The sequence below is a fragment of the Octopus sinensis genome, linkage group LG10 (genome assembly GCF_006345805.1).
Source record: "Octopus sinensis linkage group LG10, ASM634580v1, whole genome shotgun sequence".
Lineage (NCBI taxonomy): Eukaryota > Metazoa > Mollusca > Cephalopoda > Octopoda > Octopodidae > Octopus > Octopus sinensis.
In genome coordinates this window covers 45,725,798-45,748,297 of record NC_043006.1, presented here as the reverse complement: position 1 = coordinate 45,748,297, position 22,500 = coordinate 45,725,798, and the positions used below count along the sequence as shown (strand labels likewise).

The 22,500-nt window shown below is 37.8% G+C and overlaps 1 protein-coding gene across 7 annotated transcripts in view; it reads right to left on the bottom strand.

The window, feature by feature from the left end:
* Positions 1-22,500, bottom strand: part of LOC115216354 — a 396,571-nt gene that overhangs the window by 109,352 nt on the left and 264,719 nt on the right. For 2 of the 7 annotated variants that reach the window (XM_036506608.1, XM_036506610.1), the window contains exon 2: positions 5,946-5,984. The exons of the other annotated variants lie outside the window; for them this stretch is intronic. The gene's annotated coding sequence lies outside the window, so the exon portion shown is untranslated. The remainder of the gene's footprint in view (positions 1-5,945; positions 5,985-22,500) is intronic. 7 annotated transcript variants of the gene reach the window in all.

The following is a 22,500-nucleotide window of genomic DNA, read 5'->3' as shown; positions in this document are numbered from 1 at the left end:
ATATAGATTAAAATGGCTAAATTATTTCATTTGGCAATTCCAAAAATTATCATTATTATTATTATTATTATTATTAGTTGTTGTTGTTGTTAAAAGCCAGTGGAGATGTAGAAATGGTAGATTGCCAAACTAAATGCCTTGTGGTATTTATAAGTCCTGTAACATTTCGAGTTCAACACTGCTAGCCATCCTTCCAGAGTCAATAAAATGATTTACAAGTTCAATACCAAAAAATTGGTTCAATCAATCACATACACTATCACCCTTCTCCTTGTGCCAAAGTTAGAAATCATTATGATAATTATTATTATTACAATTAATCATTTGTTATCCCTATCATTATCAGTGTTAACAAACAGATGAATGTGAATCCTTCAGAATTGTCTGAAATCTCAAACAAAAATTTTCTTGAGGCTTTGCCCCAACACATCTTCTTTACCATCCACTTTCTTTTCCAACTGGGGTACCCATGTGTCTCCCCTACACCAAGACACCAGTTCCCGTCCCTCCTCTATAGTATTTAAACCGGCCATATCCAGCCAAAATATTCTATCTGCTTCATGTTCAAACTGGCCAGATCTGGTTTCTCAATTCTACCCAACAATGTCATTCTAAAAAATTGAGAGGCTGTGTGGTAAGTAGCTTGCTTATCAACCACATGGTTCTGGTTCAGTCCCACTGCATGGCATGTTGGACAAGTGTCTTCTACTGTAGCCTTGGACCGACCAAAGCCTTGTAAGTGGATTTGGTAGACAAAAACTGAAAGAAGCCCGTCATATATATATATGTGTGTGTGTGTGTGTGTCTGTGTTTGTCCCCCCAACATCGCTTGACAACCGATGCTGGTGTGTTTAAGTCCCCGTAACTTAGCGGTTCAGCATAAGAGACCAATAGAATAAGTACTAGGCTTACAAAAAATAAGTCCTGGGGTTGATTTGCTGGACTAAATGGTGGTGCTCCAGCATGGCCACAGTCAAATGACTGAAACAAGTAAAGGAGTAAAACAGTTACCACATCAAAATCTCAGAGCTACAAGATAATGCAAGATTAATTTAAAACAATGTGAATAAATCAGCATTACCAGCCCACTTATGCGTACCTTTCCTTCATTGGACACTAAACTCTGCTTGTGAAGACCTGTTGCGGCAACTGAAATCGAAATCAAATTCGATGACTGGCATCCATGCTAGTGGAGTGCTAAGAGTACCATACGAGCATCAACGTTGCCAGAGCAACAAGCTGGCCTCCGTGCCGGGGGCACATAAAAAACACCATTTGAGCGTGATCGTTACCTGCGTCGCCTTACTGGCATTTGTGCTGGTGGCACATGAAAAAAGATACGAGCAAGGTCGTTGCCAGTGCCGCTGGACTGGCTCCTGTGCAGGTAGCACATAAAAAGCATCATTTGAGCATGGCCGTTGCCAGTACCGCCTGATTGGCCCTCGTGCCTGTGGCACATAAAAGCACCCACTACACTCTCGGAGTGGTTGGCGTTAGGAAGGGCATCCAGCTGTAGAAACTCTGCCAGATCAGATTGGAGTCTGGTGCAGCCGTCTGGTTCGCCAGACCTGAGTCAAATCGTCCAACTCATGCTAGCATGGGAAGCGGATGTTAAACAATGATGATGATGATGATGATGATACTTGTGACAGAATAATGTGAATGCTAAAGGATTAATCTCTCCTCACCTGCCACAAAGCTACTTCCTTCAATACTACTCCCACACCTGTAGTTGAGCAGTCTTATCATGTGTTACCAGGTGACCTCACTGGTGCTGGTGCCATCTGAAAAGGACTCAGTACATTCTGTAAAGTGGTTGGTGTTAGGAAGGGCATAAAGGTAAACTTAGGTAAAGTTACCTTCTCGAGTCATACTGACTCATAAAGGCCGGTTTCCTGGTTTTGTGGCATATATATTCCCCACCTGGACAGGACACTGGTTTGACACAGTATTATTCCTTTTTGCCAGTTGAGTGGACTGGAGCAATGTGAAATGAAGTGTTTTGCTCAAGAACACAATGCGTCACCCTGTCCAGGAATCAAAACCACAATCTTACGATCATAAGTCCAACACCCTAACCACTAAGCCACGCGGCTCCACATAAGAAGGGCATCTGGCCATAGGAATCATAACCAAGCAGACAGTAGAGCTTGGTGCAGTCCTCTGGCTTGACAGTCCTTGTTGGAACCATCCAACTAATGGCAACATAAAAAGGGGCATTAGATGATGATGATGATGATGATGACTGTGAGACATAGCTGTATTTTTCTTTTAATTACACATACACGCAACCCAACTTGCTTCTATTTAGAGTTTCTGTCAACCCATTTTTCTGTCTTAAGGTTAAGGGGAAACCTTGTGAGCTTGAACCCGGGGACCTTGTATGTGACTGCGAAGCGAACTTCTTCTGAACCATTACTGTGCCTACATGAAAAACACACATCTGACTTGAACAAAAATGTGGATAATTAACAGTCAGAATAGGAAAGAGTTACACATCGAATATAAACAGGGAAAGTACAGAGCACACAGAGAGAGAAAGAGAGAGAGAGGGGGAGGAGAGGTCATTCTGTAATGAGTTTCAATACAGGAGGAGGAGGAGAAGAAGAAGGAGCCTCACTATATCGCGTAAGAAGAATTCCACACATATCCACAATAGGATAGACAGCCACATCACAAAGGAGTGTTGCAAACGCTACTTCATAAAAACAAAAATTATCATATCATATCATACAACACTACAACTTCAGAGCAGACTACTTTGAAAGGGGTTCAATTAGAACAAGTCTATTCGTTCTTTTTTTCTTTTCACAATTTGTTTTTTTGTTTTTGTTTTTTTTTTTTTTTCAAATACCAAATATGCATAATTCAACCATGAAGATGGGAACCTGTTTTTCCGTCACAGCCAGGCAAATTGCCTACAGAAGCAAATGTTATGTAAGTGTGCTTTGCTTAGGAGCACAACAACAATGGGTCTAGTATAAGTTAAACATCAGAACTTAATAACACAAGGTGAGGTAGTCTAGCACCTTAAACTCACAAACACTGTCGCTGTACCTAATACACACAGACGCACGGATATTTTACACTTTATAATTCTTTTTTTTTTTTTTTTTTTATTGCTACTTTGATGTATAAATTTCTGGATCTGCAGAGCACTGTGTGATAATGTTAACAATATTGATCTCTCTTTCTCTCTCTCTGTTTCTCTCTCTCTCTCTCTCTCTCTCTCTCTCTCTCTCTCTCTCTCTCTCTCTCTCTCTCTCTCTCTCACACACACACACACACACACACACACACACATATATATACACAAGATGTACTTCAGCATAATGTCTCAACCAAATTTTTCCTTTCCCACACACAAGATACTGGTTACCTTAAAGAGTATAATGGAAGAAATATGCCTATCGTGTCAAGCAGTGGAACAAGTCTGAAACCAAATGAGATATTTTCCATTGTACGTGGTCTGATCAATAAGTATCCGGACTGTTGCCATAGTAACGAAGCCAAAAGAACACAAAGTAAAACCGCTTGGCACAGATTCACCTTAAAGTCTGCTGTAAATGTGCATGAGATTTTAACATTCTAACTCACTTCTGCTGTGTACAGCAATGCTTGGAAGGAAAGTGTGTAGTGCATGATCGTCACATTGACCATGACAGAGAAAGTTGAGCAGAGAATCTGCATCAAATTTTGCCAAAAGCTTGGCAATACCTGCTCAGAGTCCTACACAAAATTTTCAAAAAGTTTTCATCGTTCTCGACACAATCAAGGAGATCTTGTGCAACTGAAACCTGAGTGTCTTTTTGGTCAGCTGAAAATAGTTTTGGCACAAATTTGGCAGACACGCGTCTCATACCCAAATCTTTAGTGATAATGACACTCAACTGAACTGTAACTAATCTGCACATTCTCTGATAACTCATGGATGGCAATTTGATGATTTTCCCTTACAGTTGCATACACACCTGTTCTGCTGGTTGCAGGTCTCCCAGAATGTTCGTCAATATTGACATTTTTTTGGCCATCTTGGAAATGTCTGAACCACTCGTACACTTGTGTGGAGCTCATACACTCCTCTCCATAAACTTTCTGCAACATTGCCCAAGCCTCTGAGCAAGTATCGCCTTGACAACTTTCTCTGTTATGGTCAATGCAACGATCACATGCTACACACCTTCCTTCCAAGCACTGCTGTAACAGCAGAAGTGAGCTAGAATGTTAAAACAATAGAGCTCAAGGCCAATCTCTGCCAAGTGGCTTCACTCTACGTGCTTTAGCTTCATTACTACTTATTGATCAGACCTAGTATACACACATATATGTATATACATACTCACACACACACACACACACACACAAATTTTACAGATAAGAAAGTAAATTTCGAATGCAGTACAGCCATGAAAACAGCAGAAAGATTGGGTATTTTCCCCTTATATGACAGAAAAAGTTGTCAGCGGACGGCTATGGGAGTCAAACCCGCATCTGCCCAATACAAGCTGAGTACTCTATACCATTAAGCTAAACTGCCCACTGATAACAATCTCTGTCAAATTAAGTGTTAAATAATAATAATAGCTTTTGAAATGCAACAACATTTTGTAAACAAACTTTGTAAGTGTCGAATGTGTTTCGTATTTTACAGGCAAGAAAGTAATATTTCAAATGCAGTATAGCTGTGAAAACAGCAGAAAGATTGGATATGTTTACCCTTATATATATATATATATATATATATATATATATATATATATATATATGTGTGTGTGTGTATATATGTGTATATATATATATATATATATATGTGTATATATATATATATTATATATGTGTGTGTGTGTGTGTGTGTGTGTGTGTGTATATATATATATATGTATATATATATGTGTGTGTTATATATATATATATATATATATATATATATATATATATATATATATGTATATGTATATATATATATACACACACACACACACACATATACGTGTGTATATAATGTAAAATATCCTATATGGTTTCATGTATATACGTGTGTGTGTGTGTATTTATATATATAATCCAAATAAGACAAAGAAAGATGACTAGTTACAATTGATTCTTTACCACCCTGTTTTTAATACCAATCCATTCAAAAGTTCCATATGAAAAGTTACAAAATATTCATGGGTTTTAAACACTAGAGTAGCACTTCGTCAGACTTGCATTAAAAGATGCGCTCTTACAAGGCAAATCTAGTGAAGTGCCACTTTAGTATTTAAAACTGCAAATATTACATAACTTTTCACATTGAGCTTTTTTGCATGTAATGACATTAAAAACAGAGTTGGCACTGAAACAATTTTAAATGGTCATTAATGATGTGATAAACTATTTCTTTGTCTTCTAATTTGGATTACATTTTACTTTCTGTTAGACTCATACATTGGTTTTACCGATGTGACACCTGGATTTTCTACACCTGAAGAATTTCAGTCTTAAGACTACAATTCAAGAGCATAGATAGCCTCAAGCTAGGGTTGAGTGCTGCACTGAGAATAATCCATTTTCTACTCTTTCAACACAAACACACATATATAAACATATATATATATATATGTACATATTTTATTTTGATACATAAATTTATGGATCTTCAGAGCACTGTTTGATTACATTAAAAATTTCAATTATAATTTGATTTTATACTATGGTTAACATTGTTTAGAACCTAATCCTCCAACTTGTTTTCTTCATATTAAAGATTTCAATTATGTCTTCATTTCAGCTTCATAGTTAAGGTTGTTTAAAGCATAACACTCAAACACACAAATGTGGTAACAAGCAGATTAAGATTATTATAAATATCTTTTATTGACTTAATATTAGTTTTTTTTTTTTTTTTAAATATATTAAAGAGGGAGTCCGATTTAAAAGGTAACAACCAATAATAACATACTCACCACTAGCAGCAAAGAAAATGGTAGCAGAGAAACACTTACCTAAACAAACACAAAGAAAAAAAAAAGACCATTAGTATCTTAGTAACAAGAGTGAATGTTTATTTTTAACACAAAAGATGAAAGTTTTATAATATTTATTTTATGAAACTTACAACATAAAATGAAAATAAATGTAGTGTTGCATTTTGAATAAAGAGAAAGAAAATATAGAGTGAAAGAGTTGAGTCATATCAACCCCAGTACATGACCCTCATCATCGTTATCATCATTTAACATTCTTTTTTCTGTGCTGCAATGGGTTGGGTGGTTTGACAAGAACAGAGGAGCCAGAGGGCTCCACCAGGTTCTACGTCTGCTTTGGTATGGTTTCTACAGTTGGATGCCCATCCTAATGCTAACCATTTAACAGAATTATTGGGTGCCTTTTAAGTGACACCCCCATTGGTGGGGTTGCCAAGTACCAGTAAGATAAGATCTCTCAACTGAGCAGGGTACAGACAGAGACCCAGTACATATTTTATTTTGTGATTGGAAGAATGGAAAATAAAAGTCGATTTCAGCTAGATTTGAACTCAGAGTGCAAAGGAACATAATTAAATACTGCAAGACATGGACTACTGATTTTCGCCATTCATCACCATAATAATAACTGCTTCTAGTTTAAGCACAAGGCCAGCAACTTTTAAGGGGAGGGGCTAAGTTGAATCAACTTAGCCCCTCCTTCATCAACCCTCAGTAATTGATAGATGCTTTATTAGGATGATCCTGGTGAGACAAAAGGCAAAGTTGACTTCAACAGGATTTGAAATCCTCCTCCTCATCATCGTTTAACGTCCGCTTTCCATGCTGGCATGGGTTGGCTGATTTCACTGAGGACTGGCAAACCAGATGGCTGTACCAGGCTCCAATCTGAAATCTTAATGTAAAGAGCTGGAAGTAATACTGATAGGCATTTTGCCTGATGGTTTACCAATTCTGATTAATCCCTCTTAAATAGTTTATACTATAGGTAAAAGGCCTGAAAATTATAGGATTCATTGACTTGGAAGACATTAAAGGCAAAGTTTACCTCAGCAGGGTTTGATCTCAGAATGTAAGTTGATGCAAGACATTTTTTCTGGCACCCTAACAATTCTGCCAAAGCATTTTACAGAAGGATTTGAACATGGCAGAGGGTAAGGTAGAGGGGAAAGAAATTGAGGTGAGAGGAGAGCTGAAGGATGAAAATGGGATTACTGAACAAAGAAGGGGTTAAGGAGTAGAAAGAAAGATATTCCTTTAAACCCATTGGTGCCATAATCCTAAGTTTGAATATGAAACATTGTTCCTTTTATTTCTTTAAGCGCTTTTTCCTTTCACCTCACCCTCACATTCTTCTCTTTATCTTCCACTCTCCCTCTCTCATTTTGTTCTTCTCTTCTATGACTTTCTGTCTTTGCATGCAAGCTCACACTGTCTTCTGTTCCCCATCAGTTGCAGCCAGTTGCTGAACTGTTGAGGATATAAAACTCTAGATACTGCACTCTCCATGGCAATTTCACTGTACTCTTTCCTTCACTTTTAACAGCACAAATCTTTCCAACACAGACCACCACCACCACCTTCCTTTGATTCCATTTTATCTGTTAGAATTAAGTATGATGACCACAAATACAGCACAGTGTTAGGATATAGACCAATAAACCTAAAACAGGTGTTTGTCTGCTATTTTATCAACTCAGCTACCCATCTGGGTTCTTAAATAGTCACTCACAGGAACAGATCATTCTTCAGTCTAGTAAAACTAATACTAGAAACAATCATTCTTCATTCCAGCTGTGAAAGACCTACAAATCATACTGGTATGTAATTAACACAAAAGCAGAACATTAACTAGGACAATAACTTCTTCAAAGTTGAATAAACAACATTAATACAGTCTCATACACAAAAGACACTATTTTCCTTTTAAACTTTCCCACCCCCTCACCCACACTCCAAAATGTCTACTACTGCAGCTGCTGCTGCTGCTACTACTACTACTAAAGCCTCTGCTGCTGCTACTACTAATATTACTACTACAGCTGCTGCTACTACTAATACTACTACAGCTGCTGCTACTACTACTACTGCTGCTGCTGCTACTACTACTACTACCACAACCACTACTACTACTACTACTACTACTACTACTACTACTACTACTACTACTGCTGCTGCTGCTTATTCCTACTGCTTGTTCCATGACAAGCTATAAAATATGCAGTTTCTTCAGTTATATTCCAAAAGATTTCTGGAGATTTTTCATCTTTTACTTGCTTCAGTCATTCGACTATGGCCATGCTGGGGTTTAGCCGAACAATTTGACCCCATTACTTACAGTCTGATATATATTTTGTTGATTTGGTTTGCCAGACTACTAAGTTATCATAACATAAATCAAAACCAATTGCTGGGCAGCAGGGAGTACAAAGACACAATGACATGCATACGCGCGCACGTGTGTGTGTATGTATGAGTGTGTATACACAACAGGATTCCACACAGTTTCTGTCTACAAAATTCACTCACAAGGCATTGGTTGGATCGGGGCTATAATAAAAGACACTTCACAAAGGTGCCATATGGTGGAATTGAACCATGAAACCATATGATTACAAAACAAGCTTCTAAACCACACTATTTTAAATAAATACAACTGAAAACCATTGTGTTTTTGCAACTCTGCCAATGGAATATGGATCTGGAGATCAATTAAAGCAACGATAACCATTACTTCTTAACCACAACCAAGCTTCTTAATCACACATCCATTCCTACGCCTAGAGCTGAAAGCTACTTTTGAATTTCATTCTATATTCCTCAGTCCCCAAAAGGAATTTATACCTTTTACTTGTTTGTCATTAGACTGTGGCCATACTGGGGTACTACTTTGAAGAATTTTAGTGGAGCAAATCGACCCCAGTACTTTTTTTTTAAGCCATGTACTTATTTTATTGGACCCCTTTGCCAAACTGCTAAGTTATGGGGAAATAAGCACATCAACACTGGTTGTCAAGCAGTGGTAGGAGACAAACAAATACACACACACATACACACATGAACACACACACAGAGTTACAATGGGCTCTCTCTTTGTCCTTTTCAAGCCTAGCCAGGCTCATTGGCCCGGTTTCTGTGGTGTATGTGTTCCCCCCAGCTGGACGGGATGCCAGTCCATCGCAGCATTACTCAAGAAACAGGAAGAGAGAATGAGAGAAATTGTGGCAAAAGAGTACAACAGGGGTCACCACCACCCCCTGCCAGAGCCTTGTGGAGCTTTTAGGTGTTTTCACTCAATAAACACATATACGTCCGGTCTGGGGATTGAAACTGCGATCATCCCATTGTGAGTCCACTGCCATAACCACTTGGCCATTGCGCCTCCACACAATGGGCTACTTTCAGTTTTAATCACTTATACCCACTCACAAGGCTTTGGTCAGTTTGAGGCAAGATTAGAAGACACTTGCCAAAGGTGCAACACTGTGGACTGAACTTGAAACCATGTGATTGGGAAGAAATTTTCTTAACACGCAGCCACGCCTCTGCACCTACTTGAAGTTCAGATCATGCAACACTGGAGACAATATTACCTCTGAACTAAAAACTAAAAATGAGGCAGGTTAAATTGTCACTGTATTTGATCACCATCAGTCTTCTCAAATTCTAGTCTTTATATTTGATTACATTTCAACTAAATCAGTGTGAAAGCTAATCTGATAAAAGAATATTCAAAAACACATGCAACTATGACAATCCTTAGTCACTAAAGAATGTTCTGAATGTCTTTGAGAATGCTCCGCCGCCACCTATCACTAATCCTGTTCAACATGATATTGTGCAGATAAGTTTAGACCTACTGGGTAGGTTACAAGTGGGAAAATTAGACTGTGTGAGAAAGCGCCAGTGATTTATTTCTGCCTGGAGGGTGCAGCTGGGAGAGGAAATAGCGCCTGGAATGGAGGATGGATGGGGGCTAGGATACACTGATCCTTATTTAGTAGCAATTCCAACCACCTTTGCTTTTTTATTATATATATTACATCATCACCCTTTCTCTGTCTATCTGTCTTTCATCCTTCTGTTTACTGTATCATTATTACTATTTCTGCTGCTCCACACAATCAGACATCCCCTACTCATTTCTGATGCCACTGTTCCACCTTTTCCTACCCACCTTCATACTTTGAAGGACCATGCCGTTGACACCACCCCATCAATTTTTTTTTTATCACTTTCCAGCACCATCTGATCACTTCTACCTTCTCAAAATGTGAATAGTCACATAAGTTTTTCTACAATAAAAAACCAGTTCTGCTATGGTTATTTTCTCTCATATTTTTAAGAGCCTATGAAACAATACTACTAGAGCACTGGGGTCGATATAATTGACAAGCCCCCAAAATTTCAGGTCTTGTACCTATAGCAGAAAGGATTATTACTATTATTATTATTATTATTATTATATTATTATTATTATTATTATTATTGAGTGAGAGAGCAGTGCATGCCATCAAAGTGATACTGGGGTAAAATATACAAAGCCCAGTACACCCATCATGACTACCTGTCTGATAAGGATACACTAGGCACATGCATAACAACCATATGTGCACAACACGGTGATCTCATATCAAGATAAACAGCACATGACCTTGCAGGTGGGGCCCAGTTAGAATTTTCTTCAGGTCGAGTAACCCATCCCACTCAAAAGGTCCCTGAATAAGGGTTGCTTAAGGATGTTGAACGAAACACCCATGTTTCCAGAGGGGAATTATTCAAACCCCAAAGAATCCCTCTCAACACATGGCTATGATGCTCCCCAACAACTTCTGCTCATGATCATAGATGCACATATCGTCAGCCACTAAGGGACATGGTCAACTGGTTACAGTCAAACAACTGACAAGCAAATCTGTGGTGTTGAATGGAATATTTGCTTTAGTCCATCTTTTATACCAAGACAAAACAATGTACATGATAACACTTCCAATCAGTTAAGATCAGAAGCCATGAGAGCCACTGCCTTTATTATTATTATTATTATTATTATTATTATTTTTATTATTATCACTATCATTATTATTATTGTTATTATTAAGGTGGTGAGCTGGCAGAATTGTTAGCATGCCAGATAAAATGCTTAGTGGTATTTCATCCAACTTTATGTTCTGAGCTCAAATTTTGCTGGGGACAACTTTGCCTTTCATCCCTTCCAGAGTGAATAAAAATAAGTACCAGTCATGTATTGGGATTGATGTATTTGACCTACCCCACTGCCCCGAAATTGTTGGCTTTCTGCCAAAATTTGAAACCATTGTTGTTCAGTTCAAAGAGAAGATAGGGATGAAAAAGGAGCAGGGCTGTGGAGTCGAAACAAAAGACTTTGACTCCGACTCCTGTGCTATTGGCACCTCCGACTCTGACTCTGACTCCTCTTTATGTAATTAAGTGACTGTGGTCTACATATCTCATAAAGCATATGCATACGCTTGTACTTTGAGTAGGCCTAAATGTTATAGCTGGTTTATATTAAAGAATAAAGATATTGTGAATCAGAATCAGAGTTGGTATAGTTTTACCGACTCCGACTCCAGCTACCCCTTTATTGCTTCCAACGCCGACTCCACAGCCCTGGAAAAGAGGAAAGATGAATAAGGTGAAGAAGAGGGGGAAGAGTGGAGATTATATATTTTTTTTTTATCTTTGTACTGACTGACTTGAAATCTAACAAACACAATTAGGAATTGTCATATTTTTCTAATTGAGAATATAATACATAAATGATGAAGAGAGAGAGAGACAGACAGACACCTAAATATTAAATACACACACACACACACATATATATATATGGCACAGACATGGCTGTGTGGTTAAGAAATTTGCTTCCCAACCACATGCTTTCAGGTTCAATCTCATGGGACAATATCTTAGACAAGTGTCTTCTACTTTAGCCCTAGACAAAGAAAAACCTTGTAAAAGAATTTTGTAGGTGTAGAAGTTGCTGTGTGGTAAGCAGCTTGCCTACCAACCACATGGTTCCGGGTTCAGTCCCACTGCATGGCACCTTGGGCAAGTGTCTTCTACTATAGCCTTGGGCCGACCAAAGCCTTGTGGGTGGATTTGGTAGATGGAAACTGAAAGAAGCCCATCGTATATATGTATATAAATATGTGTATGTGTGTGTGTGTGTTTGTGTGTCTGTGTTTATCCCCCCCTCCCCAACATCGCTTGACAACCGATGCTGGTGCGTGATGCTTAGTGGTTCGGCAAAAGAGACCGATAGAATAAGTTCTAGGCTTACAAAGAATAAGTCCTGGGGTCGATTTGTTCGACTAAAGGCAGTGCTCCAGCATGGCCACAGTCAAATGACTGAAACAAGTAAAAGAGTAAAAGAGGCAGGCACTGGCTGGAAGAAGCCCATCTTGTGTGTGTGTGCATATATATACAGATGCATGTGTGTGTATACAGATGCATGTGTGTGTATACATACATGTGTGTGTGTCTGTGTGTTTGTTTTGCATATTCTCCAAATACTGCAAGCTACAAGTGGTGACACTATTTGTCATATTCCTCCCGTTAACGAATTGTACACCTCTTCAGAGACATGTGAAATAAGAAATCCTTTACAGGGGTGGCAGGGACACACAGCTAAGTGTTAATGACAGGATGAGCATCTAACTGTAAAGCACTGCCTCGATAATGTCATTCATCGAACCCATGCTGGTATAGAAAGTCCAGATGTAAAAACAAAATGAACACACACACACACAGGGCTCTGAAAGGCTTGTGGTTTGATATCTGGAAGTGCTCTCAATTCTAAAGCACATCATGACAAATATGTTAGGCCTCACCTTCACACCTACACATGCATGAGTAACTTGAAATCAAATAAACAGTTTTGTTATTTCCTTCCAAAGACACTTTTCATGGTCCAAAGGAATGTATAGGATATATGAAAATAAAAGGAAAAAAGGAATATGGGGAGGTTTTTTTCCACTCTTTTAGGGGTAAAATTCAACTTTCTGAAACCCATAAAAGTTGAAATGTCTTAATGTTTTAATTAACTTTGTTACCAATAAGGTGTTGTTCTCTCTCTCTCTCTCTCTCTCTCTCTCTCCTCTCTCTCTCACACACACACACACACACCATACACACACACATACACACATACAGGTGCAGTTAAGAAGCTTGTTTTGCAAACATGTGGGTTGTGAGTTCAATCCTAATGCATGATGCCTTGGGCAAGTGTTTTCCACAATAGCCTCAGGTTGACCAATGCTTGTAAGTGAATCTAGTAGACAGAAATTCTATGGAAGCCAGTCATGTGTGTGTGTGTGTGTGTGTCTTTTTGTATTTGTGTTATGTTTGTCCCCCATGACCAAATGATGACAAGAGCCAATTTGTTTGTCCCCGTAAGTTAGAAGCTCAGCAAAAAAGATTGATGGAATAAGTTTTGGGGTCAGGTTCTTTGACTACACTCTTCAAAACAATGCTCCAGTGTGGGCCAATGAATAAGACAAATAGAAGATAGATAAATATATATATTCTTTTATTTCATGGCTGCAGTCATTTTGCTGGAGTACTGCCTTTAGTCAAACAAATCGACCCCAGGACTTATACTTAGTAAGCCTAGTACTTATTCAATCAGCCCCTTTTGCCGAACTGCTAAGTTATGGTGACATAAACACACCAACATCGGTTGTCAAGTAATGGTGAGGGAGACAAACACACACACACACATATATATATATACAATGGGTTTCTTTCAGTTTCCATCTACTAAATCAATTCACAAGCTTTTGGTCAGCCGAGGAAGTCCATTAAAAGCGATGATGGAGAGACAAACACAGTCACACAAACATATATACACACACACACAATAGGCTTCTTTTCAGTTTCTGTCTCCCAAATGTACTCACAAGGCTCTGGTTAGCCAGAGGCTATAGTAGAAGACACTTGCCCAAGGTGCCACATAGTGAGACTGAACCCAGAGCCGTGTGTTTGGGAAGCAAGCTTCTTACCACACAGCCACTCCTGCGCCTAATAGCCACACCTATTCTAGAAGTATAATTAATTTATTGCTCGTAAACTTTAACAACAAAACTTTATGTGGACCCTCAGCAAGGGTCTTGTGGACCCTTGTTAGGGACCACTGGTTTAGAGCTACTGCATCAAACAAAGAGAAATCCCATAATGTTGTTGTTACTATTGTTGCTGGTGGTAGTGATGATGGTGATGATGGTGATAGGAAATATCTGAATGGTGTTGCCTTCTCTCTTCATAATGCAGTTTCTGTTTCCCAAGTCAGAAGATTTTAATGAAAATATCTAATTGTCCAGACAATAAGAAAAGCTCTTGTTTTCTTAATTCTATTTTGGTCTGAATTAATTAATCAAAGAACTTGCTGATTAGATAATCCCAAAAATGGTTAGAAGTTTGACAACTTTTTTTTGTTTTGTTTTGCAAAACAGCTTAACTGTGTGTGTGTGTGTATGTGTACACATGTGTATGAGAGATAGGGGGATGGATGGGGAGAGAGAGAGAGCAAAGGAAAGTGAGCAACGTGTACCAAGCTATTATAGCAGTGTGTGAAACAGAGAGAAATTTAGCTCATAAAACCATGGCCTGCTTCCCATTATTTTATTGCACAAAGATGTTTAGTTGAAGTGAAACAAACCAACAAAAATAACAAAAAAAAGCTTTTTTCTTTTTTTCATTTTTCCCAAATTTTTGAAAGGTAAAATAATTCATGTAAGATTGTAATTTTTCAGGTTATTAACCTTGTATTTAATTTGTATTTCTTTTTTACTCTAGGCATAAAGCCTGTGAATTTTTGGGGGATGGGTGCAGTCGATTAGATCTACCCAGTACACAACTGGTGCTTAATTTATCAACCCTAAAAGGATGAAAGGCAAAATCGACCTTAGTGGAATTTGAACTCAGAATGTAAAGACTAACGAAATACTGCTAAGCATTTCACCCAGCATGCTAACGTTTCTGCCAGCTCGCTGCCTTTAAATATTCTTTTTCACTCTAGGCACAAGGCCTGAAATTTTAGGGGGGGGAGGCCACTCAATTAGATTGACACCAGTATGCAACTGGTACTTAATTTACTCTTTTACTTGTTTCAGTCATTTGACTGTGGCCATGCTGGAGCACCGCCTTTTAGTCGAGCAAATCGACCCCAGGACTTATTCTTTGTAAGCTTAGTACTTATTCGATCGGTCTCTTTTGCCGAACCGCTAAGTTACAGGGACGAAAACACACCAGCATTGGTTGTCAAGCGATGTTGGGGGGAGAAACACAGACACACAAACATATACACACACACATACACACATACATATATATATGACGGGCTTCTTTCAGTTTCAGTCTACCAAATCCACTCACAAGACTTTGGTCGGCCCGAGGCTATAGTAGAAGACACTTGCCCAAGGTGCCACGCAGTGGGACTGAACCTGGAACTATGTGGTTCATAAGCACTTACCACACAGCCACTCCTATACCTATTCCACTTGTGACCATCCCATCTTGTACATTGAATCCAGAACCAACTGTTCTAATTTATCAACACCAAAAGGATGAAAGGCAAAGTTGACCCCAGTAGAATTTGAACTCAGAACATAAAGATAGACGAAATACCTATTTCTTTACTACCCACAAGGGGCTAAACACAGAGAGGACAAACAAGGACAGACAAACGGATTAAGTCGATTATATCGACCCCAGTGCGTTACTGGTACTTATTTAATCGACCCCGAAAGGATGAAAGGCAAAGTCGACCTCGGCGGAATTTGAACTCAGAACGTAACAGCAGACGAAATACAGCTACGCATTTCGCCCGGTGTGCTAACGTTTCTGCCAGCTCACCGCCTTATTTAGTTTGTATATTAACTGAAGCAGATTTGAAGAATAACTTAGGATTATTTATCTTTTGCATATTTCAGCACATCCTCATATAATTTCCTGCTATTTTAATATGGAGCCAAGCATTTCAACTGCACATTTCAGAACAAATAAAACCAAAAATGGATTTTGATTGAAAACCAACTCACAACCTACATAAGACACAAACCCTCTCCAGAAAACAACGAAACTGCCATTATCTTTTATCTTGTTTCAGACAGCGACCATGCTGGGGCACAGCCTTACGGAATTTTTAGTCGAATGACCCCAATACATTTTTTTTTTTCTTTTAAGCCTGGTACTTATTCTATCAGTCCTTTTGCCGAACCACAAAGTCACGGGGACATAAACAAACCAATACTGGTTGTCAAGCGGTGGTGGGAAACAAACACAGATACACACATGACAGGCTTCTTTCAGTTTCCATCTACCAAATCCACTCGCAAGCCAGGGCTTTAGAAGTAGACACTTGCCCAGAATGCCCCCACAGTTGGACTGAACCCAGAAGCATGTGGTTTGGAAGCAAACTTCTTACCACACAGCCATGTCTACACCTATGTGAGAAGATTTTAAAGAAAATTAAGTGATTCACACTCTGAATGATAAGTTATCAAATTTTAGCAGATAGGGGTCAAAGGACATTAAAGAAAATAAAAATATTTAGGAACAGCAACAGCATAATGTTATGACCAACCACTCTTGTATAACTTGGTAACTAAATAATCTTCCTTTGACAACAACAATAAAAAAAAATACAGGAAAACTTTTTTAAAAAAATAGTAACAAAATATATTTCTTTCTGAGATTGTGAATGCCAAGAAAGAAATGGCAGACATGGTGATGTTCATGAATTATCTCACAACCCAGAACTAATATTTTTCCGCATTCATTTTATGGTTAGCAACAGTGCAGGAGACTCTACGCCAGGGCTGGTAACCTGAGGCCCATGGGCCACATGTGACCCGCAAACTTTTATCTTGCAGCCCACTTGATATTTTCTTGAAATGGGTAACCTCTTTATTGTGTTTAATTTCAAAATAAAATTGTCTGGGTAAAACATTTGTTTTAAAAATAAATTTTAAATATATAAGTGGCAATTAAAGCATTAGCCTACAATTTTAAACAAACGAAAAGTATGGAAAATTCTTGATTCTGTAATTTGATTATTTGACTATTAGTGCATAAAGCATACAAGCAACCCTCAAAAAACTTTCAGTGATTAAAGTGGCCCGCAATGTAATTTGAGTTAACCAGGCCTGCTCTAAGCAAACTTAAGGCCTGCTAGAAATAGCAGATAAGTTTCCCCTTAAATCATCTGCTACAGACTTTCAAAAAATAACACTTTGGATAATGTAGTTCTAAATTAAGTATTATCTTTTACTTGTTTCTGTTGTTGGACTGTGACCATGCTGGAGCACTGCCTTATTTGCTTTTTACTCAAACAGATCATCTCCAGCACTTGTTTTTATTTTTTCTCATTGTAAGTCTGTTACTCATTGTATCAGTCACTTTTGCCGAACAGCTAAGTTATGGATGACATATGTAAATCAACACTGGTTACCAAGTGATGGTGAACAAACACACATACATATACACTTACACAGGCATACACACACACGATGGGCTTCTACAAAGATTCTGTCTACCAGACTTACAAGACATTGGTCAATCCGGGGCTATGGCAGAAGATACTTGCTTAAGCTGTCATGCAGTGAAACTGAGCTTCTTGATCACAATATTTGACAAACAGAGCCTCAAGTTTTCTCCAAAAACATATTTGCAATTGACTTCCTTGTTTATTTAACAGTTGCACAATTACATTGAGCCATTTCTTAATCAGACGCAATTGCTAACAACAGTAATTTGATTTCGTTCCAAAGACAAAGATATTTATTTTGCTCTCATCATCATCATCATCATCATTATTATTTAATGTCCGTTGTCCATGCTGGCACAGGCTGGACAGTTTCTAAGTCTGGATGCCCTTCCTAACACCGATCACTGATAACTCAAATGTTCTACTGATATTCTGGTCACAACAAAGACTCAGTCGAAAATGGTATCCAGTTCAAATATTTTATTTCTTTCAAAGAAAACATTCTAAATATACAGTGCTTCCCACAACACCCTCTTGATACTTGTTGCCCTGCCGCCTTGTGAGCTTACAATGGACCCCAAGGGGGTGCGACTGTCCATGTTAAGAATTAGCAATAGAATATTTTACACAGTCATTCAACCGGTTAATTTAAAAAGGGAGAAAAAAACAGTATCAAGGTAGTACCAAGAATTGGTCCTTAAAAATTCCTTGAGTATTCCACATTGTAGATCACCTCTTGCTTTTTTGTTTTTTTTTTACTCTAGGCACAAGGCCCGAAATTTTGGGTGAGGGGATGGGGGAAGTCGATTAGATCGACCCCAGTACGCAACTGGTACTTAATTTATCGACCCCGAAAGGATGAAAGGCAAAGTGGACCTCGGCGGAATTTGAACTCAGAACATAAAGACGGATGAAATACTGTTAAGCATTTCGTCCGGCGTGCTAACGTTTCTGCCAGCTAAACCTTAATCTATCTTATAAGAAAACCTTCTTCTGTCTTTCTAAGAACTGCCTACCCTCTCTCTCTTTCTCTTTAATTTCATTCAGAAGAGGTAACCATAATCCAAGGCTATAAAAAAATGACACAGGCCCAAGATGTCATGCACAGTATGTGTGTATATGCATGCATGAACCTCAACACACTCCTTCTTGACACTATGTCATATATATTCTTATACAACAATGTTACAGTTGAGTGGTTTGTCATATAAATAAGGCAACTTGGCTGTAAAATACCTGTTTGAGCTATTTTTGTAGATCTTCTCCAGTTTTATTTTCATTGTTTTTTTTATAGATTTAAATTTTTGCTTTTGTAAGACACCCAAACCATAACTATAGTAGAAGAAATGACTCAACAAAATTGAATTGAATAGAGAAGGTTCTAGTGACACTGAGTTAGTTATAAATCTGTACAGTTGGCACAGAATAGATTGTTGTCATCATCTTCATCATCATCATTGTCATAAGGAGGCTAATCAGCAGTGTTGTTCTATAGCATTTTATAGAATGCTTGGCAGTATTTGTCTGTTTTTTTCTTCTTTTTTGGGGTGGGGTGGGGAGGGAGAGAGAATTCTACACCATTCTTCATCCAAAGTTCAAATCCTTCACATGAAAGGGCTGTAATCATCATCATCCCTATTTCATGTTGGTATGGATTAACTCTTTTGTTACCACATTTATTTTGAGATGCCCTGTGTTTCTTTCAATTAATTTTAAATATAACAAAGAATTTAGTAAAATAACTTAGTTATCATTAAGCTGGTGTTAGGAACATAAATTGTGGACTAAGGTTTGGTGTAAGATTTTAATTGAAAACTTAAGGAAAACAAGACATCCGTACTCAGAGCCAGAGTCGGTTTCAGCTGGGTTGGTAACGAAAGGGTTAAATGGTTTGACAGGATCTGAAGGGCCCAAGGACTGCATTTGCATTCCAGCGAATACTTGCTTTGGCATGGTTTTGATTGTATGGCTAGATGCCTTCCTTATGCCAAGATCAGCTATATGAAGAAAACAACAAAGGATGGCCCTAATTCTTTCACTACCATTCTCTCAATGCTACATGAAAGAAAGAAGAAATAATGGTTGGGACCACCAGCCACCACATCCTATTGGCATATCAAGATGGAATTGGTCCTTACAAATTTTGAAAGACACCTCTTATTGGAAAACCTTACTCAAGAACATGCCAAATGATGTAGTCCTAGATTCACATGTGTTTGAAAGAAACAAAAGGTGAGATGCTCACAGCTGGAACACACCTTTGATTAGAGGTATTCCAGATTCGGACTAATGGATCTGTGTGTGGGGCGAGGGATGTGAGCTTGATGGTAACAACAACAACAACAACAATAGCAAAGAGAAATATACCATAATTAAAGGCACATCAAACACAGCCCAATTTCAGGAAAAGGTTTTGAGTGCATTCATCATAATTCAACGTCTGCTTTCCATGCTGGCATGGGTTGGACAGTTTGACCAACTGGTACTGGCATTGGCCACGTTCGGACGGTGCTTTTTATGTTCCACCGGCATGGGAGCCATTCAGACAGGCCTGGCATAATATATAATACAAGCAGGCCCAACTTTGTAGATAGGAACCAAATTTCAGGATGATTTATTCTTTCACTTGCTTCAGTCATTTCACTGTGGCCATGCTGGAGCACCGCCTTTCGTCGAGCAAATCGACTCCAGGACTTGTTCTTTGTAAGTCTAGTACTTATTCTATCGGTCTCTCTTGCTGAACCGCTATGTTACGGGGACGTAACACACAAGCATCGGTTATCAAGCTATGTTGGGAGGACAAACACAAACACACAAACGTATACACACAGATACACACACACACACACACACATATATATATATAAGAGGTAATGGTGTTATATATATATATATATAAGAGGTAATGGTGTCATTGAGACCCAAAGGTGTCAGGTAATGCTGAATAAGTGCTATAGACAGACCATAGTTAAGTTCCAGGTTTAGTTATTTTGCGAATATGGGGTTCAATGTTGGTCGTATGTCAGTGTGTGTATATAAGAATTTTTCGTGTAATGAGATAAAAAAACCAAGGCTGTATAGATATTAGAACATTTATAGATAGAAGGTCTAGACCGTCTACCTATAAATGTTCCATCTACACAGCCTTGGTTTTTTTTTATCTCATTACGCAAGAAATTCTTATATATCTATATCTATATATCTATATATATACATATATACGATGGGCTTTTTTCAGTTTCCATCTACCAAATCCACTCACAAGGCTTTGGTTGGCCCGAGGCTATAGTAGAAGACACTTGCCCAAGGTGCCATGCAGTGGGACTGAGCCCAGAACCATGTGGTTCGTAAGCAAGCTACTTTGTGAACATATTTCCGAAATATTTTCACAAAAAAATTTTTTTTAATTTATTTACATAATTAACCTATGAAAATTCTTTCATTCTTTCCAATTTTCTGAGACAAAAAGTGTCTTTATATGCCATCAAATGGAGTAAATCTTTTTTTTTAAAAATGGCACATTTAGTTTCATTTCTAGATTCTCTGAGAGTATAAGAATTAAATTAACAAAAACGAAAACTGAAATCTTGAAAAACACACAAAAAAAGAGAAAAAGACAAAAAACTAATGCTAATGCTTACAAGTTAAAAAAAAAAGGAAAACAAAAAAAGACAGAGAATGAAAGAATTTTCATAGTAAATATAAAAAAAAAAAAATATTGCTTTTTGTGAACATATTTCGGAAATCAACCTGAAATTCAAGTCATGTATAAATAAAACAAATAAGTTTTTTGAACAGAAATTTGCAACAGCATGAAAGTGGGGGATGGGGTTGGGGGTTGGGGACATGTGAAAGGAGTAGAGCAAGGGGGTTCGGGAGGGTGGAGAAGGAACAAATGTAAGAAAGAACAAGATATAGCATATGTGTGTGTGTGTGCTTGTTTTTCTTTACAACAACAACAACAACAACAACAACAAATGTATCTTCATTCTGAAAATATATATTGCCTTATTAAAAACGGACTGTCCCACAATTAAGCAGCTTGAGTAAAATATATATATATATATATAATATTCTTGTATTTGTTGCTTGTGTGTGTGTGTGTGTGTGTATTAATACAGAAAGAAACTAAAAAAAATAAAATAAAAACGAACTTTAAAAAAAAGGTGGAATAACAAGAGAAATAGAGGAAAGAATCAGTTAAACAGACTTTATTGTTTGACTGGCAGCAGGCTGAATGAGGTTTTTTTTTTCTATCTTTCTTTCCTTCTTTCTTTTTATTTATTTATTTATTTCCCTATTCTTTATGTTTAACTTTCTTTTTCTTCTATTTTTTAAAAATATATTCCCACCCCACCCACCCCCACTTTTTTCTTTCTTTCCTTCTTTTTTTTGGTGGGGGAGGAGGAGAGAGAGAGAGAGAAATTCTCTATTGAAAACAAGGTAGCAACAAGTTTCACCTGGATGAATCTTGATAAAGAACAACAACAACAACAGCAAAAAAAAAAAAAAAAGATAAAATGACAATAATAATAATAATAATAAAGAATATAGAAATATAGACAGAAAGAGGGTAGCAGATGGGGTGGAAGCTAAGGGGTGCTGTTTGAAGGCAATGAAATTTGCATGTAACTTTCCATTTTTTGATACTACAGTGTATGGATGTATACACACATATAAAGGTGTACATATATATATATATATAGATAGATAGATGGATGATTTTATGTATATATATATATATATATGAGTTTACATGTTTGTGTGTTTTCTGTCACTGCCTTGTGATTCTCAACATTGTATTTGGGTCACATTATCTGTTGCTGGCTAGCATTGGTATGGAGTTTCTTTCTCTCTCACTTTTATGTTCTCCCACCACTCCTTAACCACCACCACCATTTCTCTCTTTCTTCCTTTCTCTCTCTCTCTCTTTCTTTTTTTCTTCTCACAGACAAAGAGAAACAAAAAAGGGTATATTTCACTTTAGTTCACTTCATTTTATTATTTATTCTTTAAATCACA